This window comes from Nicotiana sylvestris, chromosome 10 (genome assembly GCF_000393655.2).
Source record: "Nicotiana sylvestris chromosome 10, ASM39365v2, whole genome shotgun sequence".
NCBI classification, from domain to species: Eukaryota; Viridiplantae; Streptophyta; class Magnoliopsida; order Solanales; family Solanaceae; genus Nicotiana; species Nicotiana sylvestris.
Genome location: NC_091066.1, coordinates 148,112,573 through 148,123,048, shown reverse-complemented (window position 1 = coordinate 148,123,048; position 10,476 = coordinate 148,112,573).

The following is a 10,476-nucleotide window of genomic DNA, read 5'->3' as shown; positions in this document are numbered from 1 at the left end:
CAGCCCCGTTTTCTCCCTTATCTTTGTTATTTATGATAATTCCAGACTTTGTAAAATATTAGTAAACTCTGTAGTAGCTCATGACTTGTGACACCCCGATTTCGGGCTGAGTTGGGAGGGTTTTCCTTGTTCTATCATGTTTATTTCGCATTTAAGATTATATTGCCCATGATTTAGACTTATTCCTGCTAAGTAATTATAAAGAGATGTACTGTTTTGTTGATTGGCTGGCCTTGTCCTCACGAGAGGCGCCATCACGACCGGGTTGGGATTTTGGGTCGTGACAAGTTGGTATCAGAGCCTAGGTTAATTGGTCTCGCGAGTCATGAGCCGGTTTAGTAGAGTCTCGCGGATCGGTACGGAGACGTCTGTATTTATCCTCGAGAGGCTGCAGAACCTTTAGGAAAACTTCACATTCTTGAATTCTTATCGTGCGTCCTTGATTCATCTTGAAAAGAAACTTTTGAAATTCCTTCCACGCATTCGTACGCGCGTATGAGCGCTCAGTATCAGATGTGCCTTGATGGCTTGTGATTCCCTGATTGAGGGGCGAGACGTGATCTCTATGAGTTGATGTTGGGCCAGTCTGAAGGACTTGAGGCTGGATCTTTTCCTACGGCTTGAGCACCAAGGTGCTGATTGTGTGAGCAAGTGTTTTGAACTTATATGTCCGGTATTGCCCCTATTAGTGGGAATGACGGTTGGGTAGCAATGTGATGGGTATGTTAGTACTGCGAGATGTTTCTATATGACTTGGAAGTGTCGAGGAAGATCTATTGGATGATAGGTGAACTATTAAGTGTATGATTTCCATTGTGATTAGAGGTGTAGCTCCGAGTTATAGGCGTGAAGAATCTTTTCAAGTCTCCTGTTTGGAGTGAAGTAAATTTTATGTTACAGTATGAGTTTAGACCTAGGAAGACTAAGTGATTGTGTAATGTGTATGACGGTGGAAGGTATACAAAAATGTTAATTGGAAGCAAAGTAGGTGTGTTCCTTATATTGTTGAGTAGAGAGTTTCTTTTCTACTAACAGGGTGTATGTGTTGAGATTTGAATTTGACTCTAATTGAGAAATTTGAGTTGATTGTCACAAGAATGAAGGTGATCTTAGTAGTGGAATTGAGGTATTTTACGGTCTGTGTTACCTAAGCTTGTGAAGAATTTTTGTTGAACTAGCTGTAGTAATATGGCAATATTTCTGAGTTTGATGACCTGCGTGGCCTGGTTGAATTAGAGGAATTTAGTTCTGATAGCTTGATTAGGAGAAAATGGATTTCCAAGTGTTCTTGATGGTTTCTACCATGGTTTAAAATAGATACTTTCTATAGGTATGGGGAACGTGTTGTGTATTGTGAGTTCCTGTATATTTCTTCATTATTGATGGGGTACGAAGGTTTTGGAGCGAGGTTCTGTTTAATGTGGGGTTTCCTACTGGTACTTGGTTGGTTTAAGTGGTTATGGTGATCGAGAATGGTGTTGCGAGTATACGAGTAGTGTAGTATGTTATGCGATTATATCTAGGGTTATTGTTATGGCTTGACACAGTTTGTTCGGACTCATACAGTGTGTGTATGTGAGATTCGGGTCTTGAAAAGAATTCTGGATGTTAGAAATTGGGCTCCAAGGATTTGGAGTAAGGTTAAAGTAATGTTTATTATTCACTACAATGGGTTTAATGTGTTTCAGAATAATTGGTTCCAACTTTTTTATGAATTATATGCCCTATCGGTATGAGGGTTCGTTATGTGCTATGAAAAAAAAATATTTACGAAATTTATTGAGAAGAAGAAAGAAAGGAAATTGAAAACTGCAGTTGGCACAATGTGAAATATTTAAACCGGACTGCAAGCTGCGGTGGAGGTTATGTAAGGACGAGGTCCTTGTGGTAAATAATTATGAGTTTAAAGTTTTCCTTTGTAAAGTTTAATTCGTACGATAATATTAAAAGGGAGTCATGCTAGTTAGGTTGAATTGATAATTCTTGTATATTTTATGTTCATATTCAGCCATTTTCGTACTGTAAACATTGAGTTTTAGCTTATGAGATGAGTTCCCAGGTGGCGTTAAATGTGACTCATTAATCTGAGTAAGTAATAATGAGGTCTTCATGCCTCACATTCTGTTGTCAGTATTGTGAAAATTCGAAATGAGCAGGTGGTTAATATGAGATTTATTGATAATGATGTAATTATTTATGAACAATTATTAAGACCAGAAATGTGGTTATGATCATACAAATGATGCGTTTCATGTCAAAATATCATTGTGATAATGTCGGGCTTGTAATGCGGATATTAGTGTTATTGATATACTTGTGGTACTTGTTGGGTTGTGGACATGCCGTTAGGAGTTGTTTTGGTGTTACTTTGACAGGTGGATAGGCCCAATTACAAAGGAGACTCTGCCGAAATATTTGAAAAATCTAGGAGTTAGTCAAATTTTGGGGACTTAAGAAAGTTGAAATGTTGGAAGAATATCTAAGATCTATATGAAGTCGTTCGGTTCATTTGGTTTTGGATTATGGGGTGTTGTCCCGGCTATGGTGGTAGTTCTTTCATGTTATGAGAAGAAATGACTTATTACGGGTCCAGGAAAGGCTATCAGCCTAGTTCAGTTCGAGCAGAATCGACCTGAAGTGGGTGAATGGATTTAAATAGGATTATGGGCTTCATGTGAGTCAGATGTGTTCATTTTAGTATAGCGCTCCTCAAGGAGGGGTGTTGGAATATCATATGTTGTTCCGTGTTTGTCAACTTATGTAATATTGTGATTGTGCCATGTGTGCTGTGAAACGACTTGATAAATTCCTATTCTTTGGGGAAAAGTCCATATTAGTTGTGTGAGTTGAGTAGTCCATTCCTGAATCATTTCCTTATGTATCTTGTTCGCATTATGGCCTATTGGCGCATTTTTGCATCATGTGAGACCGTTGGTCATTGTTTGTGGTGATTGGTTGTCTGAGCAGCTCGTACTAGGTGAGGCGAGACTATTGGTATCGGGGACCATTGTAGTGGGATTATGTGAGGTATATTACAGGGCAGTTACCAGTATTTGGGTAGTAATGAGGTGATGATTTTAGTCAAAAAGGAGAGAATTAATGTTTGGTTAACTCTACAATTGGTTAGAAATTTCTGCACATCTCCTCTGTTATAGTTGTATCGTCAACATTATAACAGAATGTATAGGTATATCATCATATGCATTGGGAGCATCAGAGTCGTGGAATTTTGGCTATTAAGGTTCATGGAGTGCCATTGTGGTTAGATGGTGAATTATGCAATGCATGGTGCTAATTCAACAAAGGTACGCAGTCGTGTTCTGGTACCTCGTGTGGTAGTTGATACAGTGTTTATATACAGGGAACAGGTCTGGCAGAGAATTTCAGGTGTTGGAATTGGGTTCTAAGCTTATTGTATGGATAAAAGAGGATATCTGCAGATTTGATCAAACTAATGTGTCCATATGAGTTGTGGTAGCACGGGCAGGTGCACGACGTGTTAAATAGTGATTTCAGATAACTTAAGAGCAGTTCTTGGAACGTTCGAGGACGAACGTCTATTTAAGTGGGGGAGAATGTAATGACCCGGCCGGTCGTTTTGAGCTCTAGCACATCGTTCAGCAGTTGGAAGTCATGAACAGCTTCATTTCAGTTATATTGACTTGTACATATGGTCAGAGTTGAATTTCGGGAAAATTCGGAGTCAAATTGGAAAGAAACTTTTCATTGCGGCAACCTTAAGTTGAAGAAAATGGCTAAGATTGGAATTTTGAGTACACAACCTCGGAATTGGGATCTGAAAATTCCAGCATGTTCGTATGATGATTTCAGACTTGGGCGTATGTCCGGATTTGGTTTTGGATAACCCGTGAGCATTTCGGCGTATATTGTGAAAGTTAGTATTTTAGAAGAATTGCATAAATTTGGGTTGGAAGACATTTCAGTGTTATAGATGTCCGTTTGGGATTCCGAGTCTGGGAATAGCTCCGTATGGTGATTCTGGAGTTGGGAGCGCGATCGGAAGTGAATTCGGATGTCCGGATGTCATTTTGAAGTCATTTGGCTAAATATAGAAATTTGAAGGCTTTTGAGAAAATTCGACCGGAAGTGTAAATTTTGATATCGGGGTCAGAATGCGGTTCCGAAAGATGGGCCAAGTCCGTAATGTCGAATGTGACTTGTGTGCAAAATTTGAAGTCATTCCGGAATGATTTTGGTAAGGTTTGAGACACTTAGTCTCTTTTAAGGAAGCTTAAGTTGGAAAAGTCAACCGGATATTGACTTATGTGTTAGAGTACTCGAAATGCGAATTGTATGGTTCGGATAGCTTCGTTAGGTGATTTGGGACTTAGGAGTGTGTCCGGAATATTTTTGTGATGACCGGTCTAGAATTAAGCTTGAATTGGCGAAGTTAGTATTTTGGCGATTTCCGGTTGATAGGTGAGATTTTGACCGAGGGTCGGAATGGAATTCCGAGAGTTGCTGTAGCTTCGTTATGTCATTTTGGACTTGTCTGCAAAATTTGAGGTCATTCAGACTAGTTTTGATGTGTTTCGGCATCAGATGTGAAAGTTAGAAGTTTCAAAGTTCATAGGCTTGAATCCGAGGTGAATTTAGTATTATCGCGTTGTTTTTGGTGATTCGAAGGAACAACTAAATTTGTGTCATATTATGGGACTTGTTAGTATACTTTGTTGGGATCCCATGAGGCTCGGATAAGTTTTGGAAGAGTTTTTGGAAGATTTTTACCGTTTTGAGCATAAGCATGTAATGATCTAAAAATTCATTTTTAGTTATAGAGACCCAAATTTGATTTCAAGACTTCCAGAATTTAAATCATGAATTATAGGACTGATCTGAAAATTTTGGTTTAATTTCATCAAGTCGCGATTGGGTTTTTGACGTGAAATGTGATTTAATTGTTTAACGAGCGAAATGGGTATTGAACTGGGCAAACGAGCTCCGAATTGCGTTTCAATTGAAGGTTTGTATTCATATTATTATTTGTGACTCATAGGAACAAGAATCGTCTAATTCTGAGTTCGTATGATGGAGTTAGAGCCATTTTAGTGAAAAATGGTTATGCTGCAAATTTCTTAAAAGCTGTTGTATTTTCTGCAGCAGTGAACAGTACCCGCGCGTGAACAGTAACCGCGCGGGTGAACAATGAACAGTGATCTCACGCGCATGAACAGTGCCCCCGCGAGAACAGTACCGAAAATTTCTGGACAGATTTAATGTCCAGCAGTCCGAGTTTGGTCATTTTTTTTGACTTCCAAGCTCGGATTTTGGGCGATTTTTAGCAAGAAATCTTGGGAAATCTTGAGGTAAGTCACTTGTGATTATTTCTACTCCATAATATTGAATTATCATCGAATAATCCGACTAGATTACATGTTTTTGAGGAGTAAATTGAAGATTTAGGTCTAGGGATTTGAAAATAAGATTTGAAGATTTGAGGGGACATTTGAACTCCGATTTTGGTAAATTTTATATGTACGGACTCGTGACGAGACGAGGAATCCGGTGATATGACTTTCGTAATTTTTTGAGAAGTGGGCCCGGGACTCGGGTTCTGCGAATTTCGTGAATTTCGATCTTTTTCGAGTCTTTTCGATTGGGTTATATTCCCTTAGCCTATTGTAATGTATTCGTTGTGGTTTTGACCAGATTCGACTCGCGAAGAGGTAAATTCGAGAGGCAAGGGCATAGCGGAGTAGACGTTGGACCGTCTTGAGGTGAGTAATGGTATTAAATGATGTACTGAGGGTTTGAAACCCCGGATTGCACAACATACTGCTATGTTGAGATGAGACACGCGTTGTATGACGAGCGCGGGGTCATTTACTATTGGGGATTGTGACTTGGTCCATCCTAGTTGATATTTTTACCGCGTAATTGATAAAGATTTATTACTTTTTTCTTTATGATTGGGCTTATTGCCATATTTGGGCTTCGTGCAAATTATCTGAAATCTTTTGTGAATTTACATCACTATTTTCCTCACGAATTGAAAAATTATTTGAACTCAGTCCAATTGAATTATATTATTTTGTGAACTCAGCTACATTTATACTTAACTCGAGATTTAATGATATTTATAATGTTGTTGAGCTGAGCACTATTGTTTTACTGATACCCAAGAGGCTTATGATTATTTTCTGGACTGATTAAGGTCGAGGGCCATACGTGAGGATATGTTGAGTGATATGAGGAGGCTTTCAGGCCTCGAGTGTTATATAAGGAGGCTTTCAGGCCTCGTGTGTGATGTGTGAAGGCTTTCAGGCCTATTGATATTACGCTTGGGCTGTAGGAGCCCCTCCGGAGTCTGTACACACCCCCAGTGAGCGCAGGGTACCCAGGTGAGTTGGGAGTGGGCCCGAGAGGACGTTGCTTGTGTGTGGTGAGTTGGGAGTGAGCCCGAGGGGCTGATTGTTGATGCCCAATTTTTTCCTATATATTTTCAAAATAGCATATGTCTGCATATATGAGCACCCCAAAAGATTTTGGCATTTTTAATAATTTTTAAGACCAATTTATGGCCTATTGTGCACTATAAAATCCATTAATTATTCCCAAAACTTGTCATTTTGGTGAATAATTTATTTCACTCTCACATTTACGTCAAAATATAATTTACATGATTTTTGCATAATTTTACAAGTCCATTTGGTATTTTTAAACTAAAATTGCATGAAATTGCAATTATAGCCTACTTCAAGATTTAATAGCAATTTTTATTACAAAATCAATCCTAATATTTTTAGATTAATACCTACATATTGTTTATCAACCCAGTATTTTTAATTTGATTTTTAACATCTTTTACTATTTTTATAAATTCAAAAGGGAAAAATGGCTATTTCAATTTTAGCCTCTTTTTGATTTCAATTACATCCTAATTCTAAGCCCCAATTCCCAACCCAATTTCATTTCTACCCGACCCAGACCCAATTAAACGAACCCGCCCGGATCCCATTTTAAAATTGTGGTCGTTGATTGTTTTAATCAACGGCCCCCGTTTGCCCTTTCCTTTTTTAACCTAACGACCCCCCCCCAATCCCCTCTCATTCACCCACTCGTCTCTATCTATCTATCTCTCACTCTCTCTGGAACCTTCCACCTCCTCGCCTCTCCGATGAGCTCCCTTCACCTTCTCCGGCCATCTCCGGCTCATCTCCGGCGTGTCTTAGCCTTATGAGTCCATCTCGACTCAGACCATCCCCTTTTCCAGGCCTTTCTCATTTTCTAGGGTTTCTCTGAAACCCTATGCCATTTCGAGGTTTTCTTGTTTCTCTCTAGATCTACTTTAGATCTGTGCTATTTCTGAGGTTTTTAAAGTATTTCTTACATCATTTCAAGTTTTTGCTTTCAAAACTGTTCGTCTTCTCGAACCTAGGGTTTCCTTGATTTTTACTTGTTCTACTGTGATTTCTTACCGTATTTTGCTTTGTTGTAACTCCTAAGTGTTTTCACTATGGTTTCTATGTATTTTTCTTTTACTGTATTTCCTCCTAGGGTTTGCTAGTGATTTCCTTTACTGTGTTTTCTTTCATTATGATTCCATGAAATGTTTATGTTCCTTGGATTTTCTGAGTTTACTTTGCCTGATTTTCTACGCTTTCGTCTTTACATTTAATCTATGGAGGAAACCCTAGATTTTGGGGGTTTTCAAAACACTTGTGTGCGATTGTTTTGCTTCCTGTGTCTAAACTAGTTTGATTTCAAAAACCCTAATTTCTAAGTTCGTCTCATGTTCTCTGATTCTTGCTAAGCTTTGCAAGACCTTCTGATTTCTCTCATGCTATCTGACACTCTCTTCTAGCTATGTTCTTCTACTCTTGATTGCATGACCACTCTGTTTGTTTAATTCCAGCCTCGCATGTTTAAAGCTATGCACTCTTTATAGTCAGACCTTTCCCTCTCGAAATAACCCTAATTTTGGGGATTGATTTCAGACTACCATTATGTGAGCTTGTTTGATTCTTTCTTTGTCTAATTTGGACCTTTTTCTGACTTGGTTCATTATTGATTTCGAATCCTTGATTCCTTGATTTACTATGTACTAGTTGATTTACTTCTTACCTTATTTACCTAACCGTGTATTTTTAAACTTCCCTTATGTATTTACCCTTCATTGCCCAATGTGTTACTTGATTTTCTTTCCTTAAATAAAACTCTGCCCTTTTACCGTTCAAATTTGGACTCCTTAATTAAAGGAATCCCCTTCTCCTGATTGATTCTAATTGATACTGAATCATTCTTTGCCTTGCGTACTTGCCTGATTCTTAAACTATAAATACCCTGCTCTTTTTTCTTTAAACACACGAACAATAGAGTTCAAAAACACACACACACTAAAAGCTCTCTTCTCTTTACCACTATTAGTACTACTATTGTGTCTAGTCGGCTGAAAGCCAAGGCTAGACTATAGAATCTTGCTTGCTTTTCTCAAGTGTTTGCTGAGGCTTGAGTGGACTCTTTGGTTGTTTTCTTGCTTTGTTTGTTCTGCTGTTTGAAAGTTGCAACTGGTATGTCTCCATAAGTTAAATAACATTCTCCAAAACTATGTGTTTACTTCTCCCTTTCACATGTCCCTCACTATATATTTGTATTGTGCTTTCCTGCATTCTGTAGCTATACTTTAGTCTGTTATGTTTCTTTCTTCATGTTTCTGCACCTTTAAGTTCTGTTATGCTTCCTTGTCCTTCCTTGATGTTTTTCTATACATGTTTTCCATGTGAACCCTTTCCCTTTGACCCCTTATGTGTGAGTACTGTTCTAGGTTAGGGTAGCATCCCATTGCTATCCATGACCTGGGACTAGGTTCTCTTGAACCTTACTCAAATCAGTCCCATTCCCTTCTTTCCCCTTTATGTGCTGAGCCTTGACTAGAGTCTGGTAGTGTCCTAATCACCATCCAGGCTCAAGTCTGACTTTAAAAAGTCTGCTCTTTATTTGTTTGGATCAAGTAAAGGGTCAGGGATGTGCCAGCCTATACTCATGGCTGGGTATGACCACCCTTTGCTCTGATTCCCTCAACTCCCCTCACTTTACACTTACTCCTAGTTCCTTAAGTTCTGCCCCCCTTTGGTAAGCCATGCTTTGGGACCCTTGAGCTCCCTCTGAACTTGGATGCCTGAGGGCTGGCATTTCCACACTGCACTACTCTGTTGCTATTATAATTACTCAGAGTGTTAAGCATTGCCTGGAGTTCTTAAGACTCCTTGGAACTTTGAAAACATTCTGAGTAAGGAGAAGGCCTTGGAATTGGAATCTGGATTTGGTGAAACACATGTGTTAGACATTAAGGTTGCATTGGGCTTCCTCGGATCTGTCTGTAGTTTTGATGTATTTATTTTTAGTCTTTTCCTTCCAGTTCTGTAAAAGAAAACTCGGGGAAAATATCAGTAAAGGGTGTGGGAGGGGTTTATGTTGCCTGCATAAATCAAAGGGTAGAGATCATGCCTATAGGTCTTTTGTGCTTTAAATTTTACTAGAAATCCTGCCTATAGGTTTGTTTAATGTTCCTAATTCAGTCACCTAGATACAATGTTGAACCAATCTGTCCGCTGTTTAATTTTTAAAGGCCAAATCAGTACGTGCAAGTCATGCTAAACTAGTTGCTATGTGATTCAAAGGGGTTATGTGAAGCCTTTGTATGTTTGTTTATTCCCCATTACTTGCTACTTGTTTTGATTGACGCCCTAGTCTTTTTATCCTTTTGAAACTCCATATATGCCTCTATCCCTTTTCTCCCCCCCCCCCCACCTTTTAGGATTAGAAGTCCTAATACCCCTGGACTGATAGGTCGGGACGGGTATTAGCATGCAATAAGTAAACGAGACTAATCGTGTTTAATACCTTGACAGGGTGGGAAGGGTAGAATATGGATATGATGACCGGTGCGCTAATATCTCGTGTGAGAATGATTGTTGGGTATTGTACCAAGGTGATCCATATTGTATTTAAACCTTGGACCTTTTTCTTTATTTATACGATGTGATGTATTCTTAAAAGTAATATTTTCTTCAATCAATCTTTTCTTTCCAAAACCACTTATGTCTTTTTTCTCTCTCTTTTCTTTCAAAACTTTCAACTTATTTGTATTCCTTATGTGCAAACATTGTCTATTACTTCTACTCTTCTTAAAGTCACAACTAAGTACGGCCGGGAACCACACTAGTGGATCTTGAGGGGTGCCTAACACCTTCCCCTCGAGATAATCTCAAGCCCTTACCCTAATCTCTGGTCTCTTCATCTCAAACCCTTCTTAAAGTGTCCTAATGCACTATAATCATTAGGTGACGACTCTTCAACTTCCAAACCCAATTCTCGAAAGGGAATAAGAGTTGTTTTGTCCATAATGTCGTAAAACCCGATTTCGCCTTAGAAAAAGGGGGCGTCAACAGCATGGCGACTCTGTTGGGGAAACCTTTAAGGCTTTTACCATTACGTGCTTTTGTGACTTTATTG